Here is an 18,974-nt window from a genome sequence, read left to right on the forward strand (position 1 = left end):
AGGCCTGCGCAGAGGAATTTTTTAGGTGAAGCGCAGTGTGCGCGGTACTGGCTCCACCCTTTCACCTGGGGGTCATCTGCCATGGCCCAGTAAGCCGGGATGCCGGCAGCGAGTCCTCCAGGTGGTAGGTGTTACATTAACGAGCTCTATCTGCCCGGGTTTGATGTTAGAGTTTTCCTTCTCTTATTTCTCCATCCAAGCCAATAGTTACATACACTATTGGGGGAACACATTCCCGGATGAGTTCAGCGGAAGATCAGAAGTCCAGAGCTGGACACAGTCGCGGTGTTCCTGCAAGCCCTGCTCACCCAATACGAGGACCCGCTGCAAGAGACCTGGGCCCTGACCGCCTTGCGGGGCATACAGCAGGGATCAAAATCCCTGCATGAGTATGCGGGTGAGTTTAGATCCAACTCAGCCAAGGTCCGGGGTTGGAACGAACTAATGAAGATAGAGCAAATCCAGAGGGGCCTGAATGTGAGTGTGTTGGACCGGGCCCTCCAGCAAGCACGCCCCACCACGCTGGTGGGGTGGGTGCAGCTGGCGGGAGAAGTAGAAACCAACATGAAGAGGGTGGCCCTACAGCGACAACAGCAGCAAGAGGGAAAGGGGGGCCGTGAGTCTCGGTTTGGGGCAAAATCTGAAGTGAAGAATGCCCTGCAGGCAGGGGGAGCCGCTAAAATCCCCTCGGCCTGTAAGTGCTACCAATGCGGGGATCTGGATCACCTAGCCGCGAATTGCCCAGAGAAACCTCAAGCCCCCCCCCCTGGCCCTGAAACCCATCGCCGCTGTGCTGAAGAAGGCTCCGTCGCATGCCAAAGAATCGGCAAGAGGGAGCACCGCCACTCCGACCATCACCGAGGTGGAAACTATCATCTTGGACAAGATGAGTGAGATGTTCTGGGATGAAGAACCGGTGGAAAACGAGGACGACCTGCACTGAGCGGTGCCGAGCAGCAGGTCATGGATCTAACGGCACCACTGAGGGTGAGGATAACTGGATCTTTGTTCTTTGTCCCATTGACTTTATTAAACCCAAAGCTTCGTGAACGTGAGAGCCCTAATTGACTCTGGGTGTATGAGGGAAATAATTACCCCCAAACCGGTAGAAGCTCTCGGCCTGTCACGAACCCTCTTGCCCCATCCCATTCAATTTGAGCAGATGGACGGCTCAATAATGAGGGACGGCTCAATAATGAGCCATGCATAGAACAAACCCAGGCGGTGCCTGTGGGCAAAGAGGACCATTGGGACATAGAGTTGTTTGTGATTGCCCCTTTCGCATCCTTCGATGTGGTCCTAGGAGTTGGCTGGTTAGCCAAGCATGAACCGGACATTAGGTGGGGGGACCAAAGCATAGACTTTATGGACAGTAAATGTAAATGCCACCTGTGGATCAAGGTGTGGGGATCCGACCCTCCTCCCCAAAATGAAAGGATATGCCTAATGGTGGAGGAGGTCTGGTCCATCCTTAAAGAGTACTGGGACTTGAAAAGGGTGTTCAGTGAGGAGGAAGCAAATGAACTCTTCCCTCACCGAAGCACGGATTGTGCGATTGAGCTCATCACCGGCCAGGAACTTCCTAAAGCAAAATTGTACTCCATGGGGTGGGCTGAGAAAGCAGAGCTGAGAAAATTCCTAGACAAGAATCTAAAAAGGGGCTTCATTAACCGGCAACTGCCCCGCACGCCACGCCTGTGCTTTTCAGAAAAAAGAAGGACGGCAGTCTTAGGCTCTGCACAGACTTTCGGGGAATTAATGGGATTTCAACCTCCAACGCTTATCCCATCCTGCTTATCAAAGACCTCCTGAGCACCGTCTCAGAAGGAAAAATCTTCACCAAACCAGACTTGAGAGACACGTACTTTAGAGTGCGAATAAAAGAGGGGGATGAATGGAAGACAGCTTTCAATACACCAATAGGCCAGTTTGAATATCTGGTAGGCCTTTTGGATTACAAGGAGCCCCGGGGGTATTCATGAATTTAATCAATGAAGTCCTGAGGGAATACTTGTACCAAGGGGTGGTGGTGTACCTGGATGACATAACTATTTATTCAAAGGACATGAACTCACATGGGAAATTGGTGAGGAAGGTGTTGTCTACCTTATATGAACATAAGCTGTACACTAAATTGTCTAAGTGTGAGTTCCACAAATGCGAACTGGATTATTTAGGATTCTGGGTGTCTGGAAGAGGGTTGGCGATGGACCTGGCCAAAATCCAGGCAGTATTAGATTGGGAACCCCTGAGAACACATAGACAGCTCTAATCATTTATTGGATTCACAAATTTTTATCGTAACTTCATTCAGGGGTTTGCCCAAACCATGTTACCCCTCACCGACCTTCTGAAAACCAAGGGGAAGGGTCCGGAAGCAAAAAGACCAGGTGCTAAGCTAAATTGGATGCCTGAGTGTCAGCAGGCGTTCGACAAACTCAAAAGATTGTTCACTAGCAAGCCTATTCTGAGCCACCCTGACGAACTCAGGCTCTTCGTGGTCCAATGTGACGCCTCCGATGTGGCTGTCTGGGCAATACTAATGCAGACCAATGAGAGTGGGGGGGTTGCGGCTATGTGCCTACATTTCTAAAAAAATTTCTCAGGAGCAATGAAACTGGTCGGTGTAGGATAAAGAGGCATTCGCTGTGACGTTTGCTTTAAAAACATGGCGATCTTGGCTAGAAGGGGCTTGGGTCCCCTTTGAGATTTGGACTGATCACAATAACTTAGAAGCCTTAACGGGGCGCAGAAAACTGACCGAAAAACAAATTAGGTGGGCGGGGTCTTTCGCCAAATTTGACTTCACTCTAAAACACATACCAGGCTCTAAGAACTTTTTGGCAGACACCCTTTCCCAATTGCCTCGATAGTCAAAGGGAAGGGATCATTGATTCAATAATTTCCCCCAACCACCTAACTGGGGTGGTTACTACTCAATCACAAAAAGGGAAGGAGGAGATCAATTGGGGAGGGCAACACTTAATAGAAGCAGTGGAGGCGGAAGGCGAGACTAAACCAGAAGGGGTAAAAAAGGGAGAAGGAGGGTTTTGGTACCGGGAGGGGAAACTCTATGTACCGGAAAGCCTCCGGAAGGAGGTTTTGCAATTTTGCCACAACAGTAAACTTTCTGGCCACTTTGGGTATGTGAAAACTTTACATTTGGTCAATAGACAATTTTGGTGGCCCCAAATGAAAAAAGGACATATCAGAGTACGTGTCCACCTGTTCGGTGTGCATCATGGCTAAAAAGAGAGGGGGGAAACCCCCTGGGCTGCTGCAACCTATCGAGATGGCTGAGAGTCCATGGTTAGTAGCATCCATGGATTTCATTGTCGAACTACTGCCGTCCCAGGGGAAAACAGTAATATTAGTGGTGGTGGACACCTTTTCCAAACAAGCCCACTTTATCCCTTGCACTAAATTACCTAATGCCAAGAAACTGGCGTACTTGTTCTTCCAACATGTGGCGAAAGCCCACTCATTCCCAGACAAAGTAATTAGTGACAGGGGCCCGCAATTTGTTGCCAACTTCTGGCGGGAGTTTTGTAAATTAACAGGCATGAACTTCTGGGATCGGAAAATGGCAAGCTGAGCTGCTTTTCTTAACGGGGGCAGGCTGGCACTTCTGTTCAGGGTAGTAAAAGGCAAATTAATGCCTTCTGCCTACTTTTTTCAGCTAGAGAATTGTCCAAGATATGCACAGATACTTTGAGGAGACTTACCTTGGCTGAAAGGGTGTCCCGGAGGGGGCTCCTTTGAGGCTTTGAGGGATCTCCAGAGAGAAGTTGCATATTCATCATCTACAGAAGTTTCCAGAGTCGTTTATTTGACTTAAGCTCGACAGGATCCGAATCTTCTTTTACAATTTTAAACATCTAATCTACAAAAGACTGGTGTTGATTCGGATAAACTACAAAAAAAAAGATACTGATCGCTATCTTGTCACTCCGGGACTAATTAAAGCTAAACAAAACAAAATTAAAAGGTGGGAGTTGGATATAATGGAAGCCTGAAAGGAGGAGAAGAAAAGGGGCTAAATTTGAACTTTGTAAATCTAAAAGACAGTGGTAAAAGGAGAAAGGAATTTATTGTTTAGTCTATCTGCAGTTGAGGAAGTAGCCCCATCATCATAGATCTGCAGCTCTCATAGTCAACACAGGAAGTACATCAGACATTGTGAGATTTTTCTACCAGTGAAACGAGACTTGGTGGCAGGAAAAGCAGGAAGTACCAGAGGAAGAAGAAGGAAGTAAGAGAAGTAAACAGCCTATTCTAGGATTATAATATCAGAGAGAAACATCGGCAGCCATTGCTGGGAGGACAAAGTTTTAACAACGTTTTTAAAGTGACTGGGACAATAAAAATTAGTGGAGTTAATTGAGTTGGTATTTTAAATAAGGACTATTGGACAGTGGTGAAGAAGATTTGAATTGGGTAAAGGGAAAAGAAGGAAAATTTTTTAAAGTGAAGCAAAAGTCGCGACCACCACTTTGGGGAAAATAAAAACTGTACACATTATTATCTGACCCTGGGAGGTCCAGAGGATGGTGAAATTGGGTTCATTGGAAAGGGCAAGCTTCACTTTATTAAACCTGATGGTTCAAATTTAATTTGGTGAGATAAAATTTTTCGATCTTTTTTATATGCCAGACCCGAAGCAAATTCGTACTAGGTCTGCTTCAATGGAAAAAATGCAAGCCCAATTATATGCAATGGAAGCCAGGATAATGAAGGGGGTGAAAGAAATGATAACTGCCTCTAAAAAAGAAATAAGAAAGGACATTGAGGACTCAAAAAAAGAATTAAAAAAAGAGATAGAGAATCTCAGAAATGAGACTGTAGTAATAACAAAAAAGTACAAGAGGTGGAAGAGAGAGTAAAAACACATGATTCCATCTTGTTAAAATGACAAGAAAAGGTGATAATACATGACTGTAAGTTGATGGAGACACAGATTCGTCTGAGAGGTGTACCAGAAGATTAACAATCTGATTTGAAAGAATACATAATAAAAATAATTGCAAAATTTTTGGAGGAAGATCCCGAAGGGAATAGAAATATGTATGATTATATGTATAGAGTGAACTCACTCTATGCAGAAAAGAACAATCTGCCAAGAGATGTGGTTATTAGATTTATGACAAAAGAAATGGTGGGAAAAATCATGAATAAAAATTTTGAAAAGACATTGATAGTGGGAGGTAGTAGAATAAGAATTATGAAAGAGTTGCCAAGAAAAGTGTTAACTGACAAGAATGCATATAAAAAATTGACAGAAAAACTACGTGACAATGGAATGAGATACAGATGGATAATACCTGAAGGTTTGAGCTTTGAACTTCAAGGGAAAGGATTACAATTACAAACACACAGGAACTGCGTAGATTTTATGGAGAAAATAAAGAATTTGCACCATGATGGATTACAAATTGATATCCTGGAATGTAAATGGACTAAATCCACCACAAAAAAGAAGGGCAACATTTTATTGGATAAAAAACCAAAATTGTAATATAGTTTGTTTACAAGAAGTGCATATTAGACAAAAGAATTATAAATTTTTATGGAATAAGCAATTGGGATTAGAATTTTATACATTGGCTGAACAGAAGAAGAGAGGAGTAATTTTTTATATTAAAAAAGAATTAGACCCGGAATTGGTTTTTAAAGTTAAAGATAGAAGATACATAGCAGTGGAAATTTTATTGAATGCTAAAAAGACTTTATTGTTGGGACTTTATGCTCCAAATGGTGCAAAGGACATTTTTAAAAAAAATATTATGCAACATCTTGATGAAGTGACTTATGAGCAAATTTTGTTGATGGGGGACTTTAATGGAACAATTCAGAACACAATAGATAGATCTGGGAAGAAAAAAATTGTTAAAGAAGGGAAATTGCCAAAATCTTTTTTGAGCTGGTTAAACAAGAGAATTTGGAGGATATATGGAGGAAGTTTAATCCTGAAGTAAGGGACTACACCTTTTTCTCAGCCAGACATAATTCCTTTTCTAGAATTGATATGTTGTGGGGTACTAAAGATTTGGGACTTATAACAAGGAAGATAGAGATTTTACCCAAAATAGGAGCTGACCACAACCCAATAATGTGGATTACAAAATTGTCTAAAAAGTCGAGAAGATGGAGAATAAATGAAGACTTACTACAAAATAAAAAAATAGTGACATCTTTAGAAAATGAAACTAAAGGTTATTTCCAAGTTAATGAAAGAGAAGATATAGAATTTCAGATGGTATGGGATGCCTATAAGGCAGTAATGAGAGGAATACTAATAACACTGAATAATAAAGATAAGAGAGCAAAAGATAAACAGATTTTGGACATTCAAAATGAAATTAAGAAAAAAGGTGAATTAAGAAAAAGGCCAGGGAAAAAGAAAATCATAAGGGAGATTACAATATTGCAAACACAAATGAGACATTTGTTAAATAAGGAAATGGAATGGAATTTGAAAAAATTACAACAGAAATCTTTTGATTGCAAACAAACCTGGAAAGAACTGAAGAAAAAGAGAGAAAAGTAAAATTATTAATAAAATTGTGGTTGATGGGAAAGAGGTGGTAGACCAAGAAGGAATAAAGAGAGAATTTTTTAAGTATTATGCTAATTTATTTAAGGGTGTTAAAGTAAGGAAAGAAAAGATCGAAACGTATTTGCAAAAGATAAAAATAGCACCCTTAACTGAATATATGAAAAAAAATTTGAACAATCCAATTGAAAAAAATAGAAATTGAAGCAGAGATTAATGTGATGAAAATTGGAAAGGCACCTGGACCAGATGGATATATGGCAAAATTTTTTAAAATGCTTAAAGAACAATTAGTACTGAAACTTCAAAAATTGATGAATGCAATAAGATTGAATGGGAAAATACCTAATACATGGAAAGAAGCTGTAATCTGATTGATTCCAAAGGAAGATAGAGATGTCACGAATGTAAAGAATTATAGACCAATTTCATTATTAAATAATGATTATAAGATATACACAAGAATCCTGGCAGAACAGCTTAAACAATATTTAATAAATTTTATAAAGGAAGATCAAATGGGCTTTCTCCCCAAAAGGCAAATAAGAGACAATATTAGAACTGTTGTAAATATTGTAGAATATTATGAAAGACATCCAGAGAAGGAAGTTGCATTATTTTTTATGGATGCAGAGAAAGCTTTTGATAATCTGAACTGGGACTTTATGTTTGCAGTTATGGAAAAAATAAAGTTTGGGGAAAACTTTGTAAGAATGATAAAGGCAATATATACTGATCAACGTGCAAGGTTATGTATAAATGCAGATCTCACAGATAAAATGAAAATTAGCAAAGGCACAAGACAAGGTTGTCCGCTTTCACCATTGTTGTTTATAATGACTCTTGAAATCTTATTGATGCAAATACAAGATGATGAAGAAATAGAAGGAATGAGAATTAAAGGATTTACCTATAAATATAGAGCATTTGCAGATGACATAATGTTTATAAATGAAAATCCTATACAAGTAACACCTTTGTTGTTAGCTAAAATACAAAATTTTGGAGAATTGGCAGGACTTTATGTTAATAAAGAAAAATCAAAACTTTTATGTAAAATATGCAAGTAAATAAACAAAAGGAACTGCAGAAGCTAACGCGATGTGAGGTTACCTCTAAAGTAAAATATTTGGGTGTGGAAATAACAATGAAGAACATTGATTTGTTTAAAAATAATTATGAAAAGTTATGGCGTAAAATGGATGAAGATATGATAAAGTGGAATAAGCTTAATTTGTCATTGCTTGGGAGAATAGCTGCAATTAAGATGAACATTTTGCCGAGAATAATGTATTTATTTCAAACTATCCTGATTGTGAAAGACAGCAAACAATTTAATAAATGGCAAAGGAAGATCTCAGAGTTTATATGGGTTGGAAAGAAACCAAGGATTAAAATGAAAGTTTTAACAGAAAGAGGAGGATTTCAATTACCAGATTTAAGACTATATCATGAAGCAGTTTGTCTGGTGTGGATAAAAGATTGGGTGACGTTATTGAATAAAAAACTTTTAACATTGGAAGGTCATGGAAATAAATTCGGCTGGCACGCTTATATGTACTATGGGAAGAAAAAGGTGGATGGTTTCTTCTCTCACCATTACATAAGAAATAACTTGCTAAATATCCGGATGAAGTATAAGAAATATGGTGATGAGAGAAAACCACTATGGATAGTGCCTGCAGAAGTAATAAAAATAACAGCTGAGTTAGGAGAGGGAAAATGGATGTCATACAATCAACGATTAAAAATACAAAGTGGTAAAATAGAGTTGAAAACTGCTGAGGAGCTGAATTATAAGTATGATTGGTTTCAAATGCAACAAATAAAGAGTTTGGTGGAAAGTGATCTTAAAACCGAAGGAATAAGATGAGAACAAACGGAAATGAAAATGCTTGGAGATAATGAAAAATTAATTTCGAAAATTTATGTTACTTTTAAAATGGTCTACGGAAGATGAAGTAGTGAAATCTCAAATGATTAAGTGGGCAATTAATGTAAATAAAGAAATACAGATGGATACATGGGAATATTTGTGGAAGAATTCTATGAAACTCTCAACATGTTAGAGTAGCAAAGAAAATTGTTTTAAGATGATGTATAGATGGTACATGACTCCTAAAAAGTTGGCAAAGATGAATAATAAGATGCCAGACAGATGTTGGAAATGTAAAAAACATAAAGGTTCTTTCTACCATATGTGGTGGACTTGTGAAAGAGTGAAAAAGTATTGGCAGATGATTCAACAAGAGATTTCTAAGTTTTAATAAAGTTGCAGAGACTTTTCTGTTGGGATTACAAATGAAAAAATTTCCAAAAGAAGATAGGACTTTAATCTGGTACTTGCTCTCAGCTGCTAGGACATTGCATGCGCAGTTGTGGAAGCAAGAAAAAATAGCAGAGAAATGGGATTGGATTGTAAAAGTTATGACATGGAGTAAAATGGACAAGTTAACAAGAACCTTAAGAGACTATGATTTAGAAGTATTTAAGATGGAGTGGAAAAAGTTCAGAAGATATGTAGAAAAAGAGTGGAAAATAAAAGGACATTGGACAATTTTTGATAATGACTAAGTATAAGAGGGAGGAGGATATGAATTTTGGTTCTTATTAATTAAGGGTACCTTTAATATTAATATTTTAAGTATAGCACATCGGCGGGGGTCAAGTAACGGGGGGAGGGGTGGTTAGAAGGTAATATATGGGATAGAGGAAAAAAGTAGTTATTAATAATGTAAGAAATTGAATATACTACCATATATTACTAATAAAATTGTTTGAAACAGGTAAATTAACAGGCATGGAACAAGGATTGAGTTCAGCGTATCACCCCCCCCCCCCAAACAGACAGTCAGACGGAGAGAGTGAATGCGCTGCTTGAACAATATTTACGGTGTTATGTAAACCACCAGCAGACCACTTGGGTGGAATTATTGCCGTTTAAAGAGTACGGTTACAACAACAGCATCCACACCTCAACCAAAACCTCTCCGTTCAAAATAGTAAATGGCTATGAAGGGAAGCCTTTCCCCCTGTTACCAGGGGGTGACCGGACCAAGGTTCCCTCCTCATTTGAACAATGGTGGGGGCCCTTGGGCGAAGGGTGGAAGATCATACAGGAGAATTTGGAAAATGCCAAAGAAACTTATAAAAAACGTTATGATAAAAAACACACCCCTGTGTGAGATTTCAAAGTAGGGGAAACAGTCTTCCTTACCACAAAGAACTTGCCATTACTACAAACTTCAAAGAAGCTAGCGTACAAGTACCTGCGGCCATTTAAAATTTAAAAAGTGATAAATAAAGTGACAGTGGAATTAGAATTACTGTTCTGTTGCATATCAAAGCTATGTAAGCCATCTTCTAATTCTCACCTACTGTAACAAATGTAGAAATGCCAGCTTTGAAGACAGTGCCTCTCTGGGATAGTTTCCCAGGCATGAGCCTGGGACCCAGGATATTTGTAACCACAAAAGATAGCCGAACCTGTGATTGTAGCTTTTCACATGCAGATGCGAGAATTCCTTGCGTTCTTTTAGTATCTCTTTGATGTATCCTTTAAAGTCAACTATTGTGTGTTAAACTGTATCACTTTCAATATGGTCGTACCATGAGCACAATGGATTTACAATAAACCAATACTTTGTTTCAAAATTATCAATTGGTTATCTTGAAGTCTGTATGCTTGACACATCCTTCCTAAATGTTAAAGGACTGACAGTTTGATGATTTCTTCTAAAACTTTTCTAGTTATAGACATCAAGCTGACAGGTCAGTAGTTATCTGGATCCTCCTTTTCCTTCTTTTTGAAGATGGGAACAACATCAGCTTGCCGTCAATCTTCTGGCACTTCACTTCTCCTTCAAGAATTCTCAAGAGCCTCAGAAATTATGTCTGTGATATCTTTTAGTACTCTTGGATGCCATTCATCTTGCCCTAAGGATATAGTTTAATTTAAAGCAACTAGATGTTTATGAATGCCCTGAGTCCACTTGCGGAGAGGGCAGGATAGAAATGTAAAGTAATAAATAAATAAATGTATAAATATATAAATAAATGAATAGTACCCCTATCACAGTCAATTTATATGCAGAGTACATCATGTGGAATGCCAGCCTGGATGAAGCAGAAGGCAGAATTAAGATTGCTGGGGAAAACATCAACAACCTCAGATATGCAGATGACACTACACTAATGGCAGAAAGTGAAGAGGACCTAAAGAACCTCTTTTTGAGGGTGAAAGAGGAGAGCACAAAAGTAGGCTTGAAACTCAGCATCAAAAAACTAAGATGGCATCCAGCCCAATCACTCCTTGGCAAATAGAAGGGGAAGACATGGAAGTAGTGACAGACTTCACATTCCTGGGATCCAAGATTACTGCAGATGGTGACTGCAGCTGTGAAATTAAAAGATGTTTGCTCCTTGGGAGGACAGCTATGGCAAACTTAGGCAGTATAATAAAAAGTGGAGACATCACCCTGCCAACAAAAGTCCGTATAGTCAAAGTGATGGTATTCCCAGTAGTAATGTATGGCTATGAGAGTTGGACCATAAGGAAGGCCGAGTGCAGAAGAATAGATGCTTTCAAATTGTGGTGCTGGAGAAGACCCTTGAGAGTCCCTTGGATTGCAAGAAGATCAAATCACTCAGTCCTCAGGGAAATCAACCCAAACTGTTCCCTGAAGCTGAAGCTCAAATACTTTTGCCACCAAATGAGAAGAGAGCACTCACTGGAGAAGACCCTGATGCTGGGAAAGACAGGAGGCAAAAGAAGAAGGGAACGGCAAAAGATGAGATGGCTGGACAGTGTTACTGATATAACCAACTTGAATCTGAGCAGACTTCGGAGGATGGTGGAAGACAGGAGGGCCTGGCGTGACTTGGTCCATGGGGTCACAAAGAGTCAGACTCAACTGTGTGACTGAACAACAAAAAGTCTAATCTCATTCTGAATTTTAGTTTTCCTAACTTTCTGTCTACAAGCACTAGTTATTTGTTTATATTCATCTTTGGTTAAAAGGCCCTCCTGCCATTTCCTAAATGAGTCAAACTCAAACTCAAAAGCCTTTATTGGCATAGATTATGAACAAACAAACAGATAAACTAATGCACAGAGTATGGGAAACAAACAGGAGGAACTGGAAGTCCTAATAAAGGAAGGAGACTATGACATAATAGGCCTTACTGAAACTTGGTGGGATGACACTCAGAACTGGAATATTAGGTTTCAGGGGTACAACTTATTTAAAAGGGACAGGCAAATGAGAAAGGGCAGAGGCAGTAGCAGAACACCACTCTGGCCTGCTCCCCCCACATTTACAACTGAAGAGAGTGGCTCTACAGCGCCAACAGCAGCAAAGGGGTAAGGGGGGATGTGAGTCTCGGTCGGGGGCAAAACCAGAAGGGGAAAAGGGCAGCCAGACTGGGGGAGCTACCAAACAGGCTACCTCTCAATGTTGCTTTCGGTGTGGTGATCAAAACCACTTGGCGGCCAATTGCCCAGAATGACCTCAAGGCCCCCCCCCCCCACTCTGAAGACCAATGCACCCAAGGTGAAAAAGATGGAAGGGCGAGTGAAGGAGTCGGCAAAAGGGAGCTCCGCATCTGCGACTTCCCGAGAGGAGGAAATTATTGTGGTGGATGAACTGGGAGAAGATGCCTGGGAAGACGAGCCGGTGGGAAACGGGGACAACCTGCACTGAGAGGTGTCGAACAGCAGGTCGTGGAATTAATGGCTCCATTGAGGGTGAAAATAACCGGAACTTTGTTTTTCATCCCATTTACTTTGTTAAACCCTTGACTAAAGAGATTTATCCATGCTCAAGCCCTAATCGACTCGGGGTGTACTAGGGACATAATCATGCCCAAGCTAGTGGAAGCCCTAGGACTCCCTAAGAGTCCATTGCCTCACCCCATACAGTTTGAGCAAATGGATGGAACAATAATGTGAGGGAAACCTTGTACCAAACAAACCCAAGAAGTGCCAATGGGAATAGAAGACCATTGGGACACTGAAATATTTATAATAGCCCCATCGTCATCCTTTGACATTATCCTAGGACTAGGCTGGTTAGCCAAGCACAAACCTGACATGAAATGGGGAGATCAGATTATAGACTTTAGAGATAGGAGGTGTGAGCACCACCACTGGAATGGGGATTGGGGGCTGGAAACACCCCCGAGAATTGAAAAGGTGTGTTTAACCATTGAAGAAGTAAAATCAATCCCCAAGGAATATAGAGATTTAAAACAAGTGTTTAGTGAAGAAGCCAGTGAACTCCCCCCACCCCCATAGGAATACTTACTGTGCAACTGAGTTAATCCCGGGGCAAGATTTCCCGCGGGCCAAACTATACTCTATGCGATGGGCAGAAAAAGCCGAACTAGAAAATTTTTGGACAAAAATTTGAAACGGGGATTCATAAGACCCGCAACAGTCCCCCATGCGGCCCCAGTACTCTTCCGAAAGAAGAAAGATGGGGGGCTTAGACTTTGCATGGATTTTAGGGGGATTAATGCGTTTTCAACCTCCAATGCATACCCCATACCCTGATAAAGGATCTACTTAATACTATGTCAGAAGGGAAGATTTTTACAAAATTAGACTTGCACGATGCCTATTTCCAGGTACACATAAAGGAGGGGGATGAGTGGAAGAATGCATTTAACATGCCGATGGGACAGTTTGAATATTTAGTTATTCCCTTTGGGTTACAAGGAGCCTCTGGAGTTTTCATGAACTTTATATACCTGTACAAAGGGGTCGTGGTGTACCTGGATGATATAATTATTTATTCTAAAGACTTAACGTCTCATGTAAGATTGGTTAGGGAAGTTCTGAAATCCCTTCATGACAACCAATTGTATGCTAAGTTGTCCAAATGTGAATTCCACAACACGGAATTGGATTATCTAGGATACAGTGTCTGGGAGGGGGTTAGTCATGGACCCGGCCAAAATACAAGCCGTGATAGATTGAGAACCCCTGGGGACAAGTAGACAGCTCCAATCATTTGTTGGATTTGCGAACTTTTATCATAATTTTATACAAGGGTTCGCCACACCATGCCCCCTTAACAGATTTATTGAAAATGAAGGGAAAAGGTCCAGATGCCAAGCGGCCAGGAGCTAAGTTAGAATGAACCACCAGCTGCCAAGAAGCATTCAATAAATTGAAAAGGTTGTTCACTAGTGAACCCATTCTGATCCACCCCAATGAATTAAAACCCTTCATGGTACAATGTGACGCCAGCGATGTCACTGTGGGGGGCAATTCTGATGCAACCTGATGAGGAAGGGGCTTTAAAACCCTGTGCGAACATTTCCAAGAAATTCTCTCATGAACAGAGAAATTGGTCGGTGTGGGACAAAGAGGCTTTTGCAGTGACTTTTGTCCTAAAAACGTGGAGATCTTGGTTGGAGGGAGCGAGGGTCCCGTTTGAAATTTGGACAGATCATAAAAACCTGGAAGCTCTAACAGGGCGCAGGAAACTGACGGATAAGCAAATCAGGTGGGTGGGCTTCTTTGCCAAATTTGACTTTACTTTGAAGCACATCCCAGGATCTAAGAACTTTCTAGCTGATGCATTATCAAGACTTCTTCAACATAACAGCCAGAGGGAGGAGGTGATCCACTCTATCATCCCGCCAAGCCAATTAGGGGGAGCTGTGACTACGCACTCGAAAGCAAAGCACGAGAACCTAGAAGAAAAGTGGGGGCGGGGAGAAAGATTGATCAACAAAGTAGAAAAAGAAGGGGAAGCTAAACCCGAAGGAGTAAAAAAGGGTGAAGGAGGATTCTGGTACAAAGACGGTATGTCCCAGAAAGCCTTCGGAAAGAAGTGCTCCAATTCTGTCACAACAACAAACTCTCAGGGCACTTTGGGTACGTTAAGACTTGGCATTTAGTAAATCGGCAGTTCTGGTGGCTGTTCATGAAGAGGGACATTTCGACCTTTGTTGCCTCTTGTCCAATATGTATCATGGCTAAAAGAAGGGGGGGAACCCCCCCTGGGTTACTACAACCCCCTGGGTTACTTCAACTGGAGACGGCTACCAAACCCTGGTCAGTAGTCTCAATGGACTTTATTGTGGAGCTGACTCCCTCTCCTGGTAGTAGTGGACACCTTTTCTAAACAAGCTCATTTTATTCCATGCACACAAATTCCCACTGCTAAAAAATTGATGCAGTTATTTTTCTAACATGTGGTTAAACTACACTCATTCCTGGATAAAGTGATTAGTGACAGGGGTTCTCAGTTCATTGCCAACTTCTGGCGGGAGTTTTGTAAATTGACTGGAACAGGGATTGAGCTCAAATTGGGTAGAACTCATCCCCTTTGCAGAATATGGATATGCAGAATATGGATACAATAACAGTGTGCATAGCTCTACAAAAACTTCTCCATTTTTAGTAGTGAATGGGTATGAGGGAAAACCCTTTCCTCTACTGTCTGGGGGGGGGGGGGGTGAAGGCAGATACACCGTCATCTTTTGAACATTGGTAGGGAAATCTGGGAAAAACATGGAAAATTATCCAAGAGAACTTGGAACTAGCCAAAGAAACTTACAAAAAACACCAGCTTGAGATTTTAAAGTGGGAGAAACCGTGTTCTTATCAACCAATAACTTGCCATTACCACAACCTTCTAAAAAACTGGCTTAGAAATTTTTAGGACCATTTCGTATTAAATGAGTGATTAATAAAGTGACTGTAGAACTTGAATTACTCAAACTGTTTAGCAAGATACACCCCATCTTTCATTGCAGTTTACTCCGACAAGACCCTGGAGCTACGTCTTGGCACCTTCGACCCCAAGTTCCAGAACCTATTCAGATTGGGGATCAGAATCATCATGAAGTGAAAGAAATATTGGATGCAAAGCTGAAGCAGGGTGTCTTATACTTCCTTATTAGATGGAAACATTTTTCTGTAGCACATGATGAATGGGTAGAAAGTTCAAATGTCAGAGCACTAGGCTTAATAAAGAAATTTTATGCTGTACATCCTTCCAAACCTTGACAAGGGTCTTAAGGGGGACAGTATGTCAACCATGCATATTTACATGTGTCATGCAGGCCCAACAGACACAGAGCAGAACACCACTCTGGCCTGCTCCCCCCACATAATAATGCCATCTGGCCCGAGAATGTTTAGGTCAGCCTTGTAGCAATGATGTAATGCACCTCTCCCCCAGATTCAGACAGACAGGTCTTATCTACTCTCCGAGAAAGTGTGAGAAAGGGAGATGTTTTTATAGCTTGCATTCCTTAGCAATAAAAGAGACACTAGATAGTAGCCTTTGAACCTGTGACTCAAATTGCATCTGTATGTTATCCTTTTGAAGTCTTCCTATAAAGTAACTATTCGAATCTGTATATGTCATTACTTCCAAAGATTCTGTCCTTGACTAAGCTATGGAGTTTTACATTAAAGCAACATTTGATTCAATAACAAAAGCTTGATTATTGAGAAATCGATGCTTGACAATGGGTATGCACAGAGAGCCCAATTTTGGGGGATGGCAGTCTATTTCTATTAGTATGGGAGCCAAATAATTGAGGAATATATTGAATAAAAAAGGAGCAAGTATGCATTCTTGTTTGACTCCTTTATTGAAATAACATAACTTCTTTATTGAGAACACAGAATTGTGAAACACACAGGCCAACAGGCAATATATACAGTTGGGAAAGGCAAGATACACCCCTTGTAGTTGGTGGGAATCAGCCCTATTGGTTGCTTCGTTTGTATGTGCATTGATACATGCCTAGCACCCGAATTGGCTGAACAGCCAATCGGAATGAAGGCATTTGGATCCAGGAGGGTAGAAGCACACTTCAGTTAAAACCGTATGTGAGCCAGGCATAATACATAACAGAGTCTTTTTTATTTCTCAAGTTATTAGAGAGGTGTTTATAGAGCCACCTTGACTTCTTTAGGCTCCTCCCATTTTCCCCTCTCATAGAATTGTTTTCAATTGTGTGTTCAATATATTGCTTTTAAGAAACTCCCATCCCTCTTTAACTCGTTTCTCCTTAAGTATTTCTGGCCATGGGATTCTACCCAGCATACCTTTAAGCAGGGGTGGAGCTTCTTTGCATATTAGGCCACACACCCTAATGTAGCCAATCCTCCAAGAGCTTACAAGGCTCTTTTTTGTAAGCTCTTGGAGAATTGACTACATCAGGGGTGAGCTCCTGCTAGAATTCCATCCCTGCCTTTAAGTTTGTCAAAATTTGCTTTCCTGAAGTCCAACCTATATTTCTGAGTATGTATAGCTTTCCCCTTCTCCAAGATTGTAAATCTCAAAATTACATGGTCACTACTACCCAGGGTGATGACTACTTTCACCTCATCAACCAGTTCTTCCCTGCTGGTGAGAATCAAGTCCAAAATAGAAGATCCCCTTGTTTCTCTCCCCATTTTCTGGAAAATGAAGTTGTCGGCAAGACAAGTCAGGAATTTATTTGACCTTTCATTTTTAGCAGAGCTGGACTTCTAACAGTTATCCTGGTAATTGAAATCTCCCATGACCACAGTGTCCTGTCTCTTTGAGAACTTTGAAATCTGTTCTCATTCAGGTCCTTCTCTGCATGGCTTGGTGGTCTATAGCAGACTCCCACCATAATATCACTGTCACTCCTTTTATTTTTACCCGGTGATTTCCATGTTCAGATTCACATATTTCCTTACAAGTATATACCTTCTTTAAATATAATGCAACTCCTCCATCCTTTCTTATTTGTCTGTCCCTTTTAAATAATATTCCTAATATTCCAATTGTGAGTCTCATCCCACCAAGTTTCAGTAATGACTATTAGGTCATAGCCCCCTTCCTGTATTAGGACTTCCAGTTCCTTTTCCCCCGTGCTCTGTGCATTAATGTGGAGACATTGGAATCCATGTTTTATGCACTCTGAGGTTTTACATTCTCTACTGATCTCTGAATTAATGTTACCTATCATATATGGCACTCTGTTTCCCATCCCTTTTGCCATACGGTTGTCATTTGACCGGTGACGGTTTGTAAACTCCTGCTTCCACCCTCATTCCCTTGCACTTACTCTCACTAATTTTAGTGTGGGGGGAAGGGGGGGAGACTGTGTCAGTGCTTTAGGAATTCATCTTAAATGCTATAGTAAAAATTCCTAGAGTGTAACCCAGCAGTTATGTCAGAGCCAGTGGACCCAACCTAGAAGTAATTGTGCAAAAGCACAAGGGGTGTGGATTGGGCTACAGTTTCTGCACTGGAGTCTTAAGGACAAAGAAACACACAGCTTAGACTGGGGCACCCAGGTTGACTGTCCTGAACTACAAGCGAAGTTACTTTGATCTGAACTGCTATGGCTCTCTCCCAAGAGTCATATGAAGTGTCTCTCTCAAGTGTCTCAACAGTCCTCTATGACCTTTCCTCCTAGGGTTGCCAAGTCCAATTCAAGAAATATCTGGGGACTTTGGGGGTGGAGCCAGGAGACATTAGGGGTGGAGCCAAGATCAAGGCTGTGACAAGCATAATTGAACTCCAAAGGGAGTTTGGGCCATCACATTTAAAGGGACGGCACACCTTTTCAATTCCGTCCTTCCATAGAAAATAATGAAAGATAGGGGCACCTTTTTTGGGACTCATAGAATTGGACCCCCTGGGCCAATCTTTTTGAAACTTGGGGGGTATTTTGGGGAGAGGCACTAGATGCTATACTGAAAATTTGGTGCCTCTATCCCAAAACACCCCCCCCCCCCCCAGAGCCCCAGATACCCGCAGATCAATTCTCCATGATTTTCTATGGGAATAAATCTCCATAAGGACATTTCCCTCCCTTTCTGACAACCCTGAAGCGGGGGGAGGGTGTCCAAACCGGGGGATCCCCTGCCCCCACCTGGGGATTGGCAACCCTATTTCCTCCCCAGTTTTCTGATAAATTCACTTTTAACTTACCTGATTTTGATGCTACTTTGGCCACAGTGTAGTGACCACAGGATGCTACTGCTAGGCCTGCCATTCTCCTGGCAAAGATGGGGGATCCCCTGCCTCTTGCTTGGAGTAGGAGGAAAGGAATTTTTGTTTAAAAGGCTTCTGGGCTGATGGCATGATGTCACTTCCAGGGGGAACCCAGAAGTAACATCACTCTTGTTTTTGAATTGGCAGAAATTGCTGGAAACTCTATGGTCTTTTCAGTGATTCCTACAGAGGACTGGCATCATTTACAGGTTAAAAAACTGGAAGTGATGTCAGTCTTGTTTAGGAATTGCTAAAAACTTCATCGTTCTACCATAGAATTTACAGCAATTCCTAGAGAAGTGTGCTGTTGAAGGATGGGGTGATAAACTTAAATTTGTCACAAATTTTGGCTGGTTGGTTTGTGAAGCAATGTTTTCAAAATGAAGAACCACCATGAACTGTCATGAATTTTGATTTAG

This window comes from Heteronotia binoei, chromosome 6, assembly GCF_032191835.1.
Source record: "Heteronotia binoei isolate CCM8104 ecotype False Entrance Well chromosome 6, APGP_CSIRO_Hbin_v1, whole genome shotgun sequence".
NCBI lineage: Eukaryota > Metazoa > Chordata > Lepidosauria > Squamata > Gekkonidae > Heteronotia > Heteronotia binoei.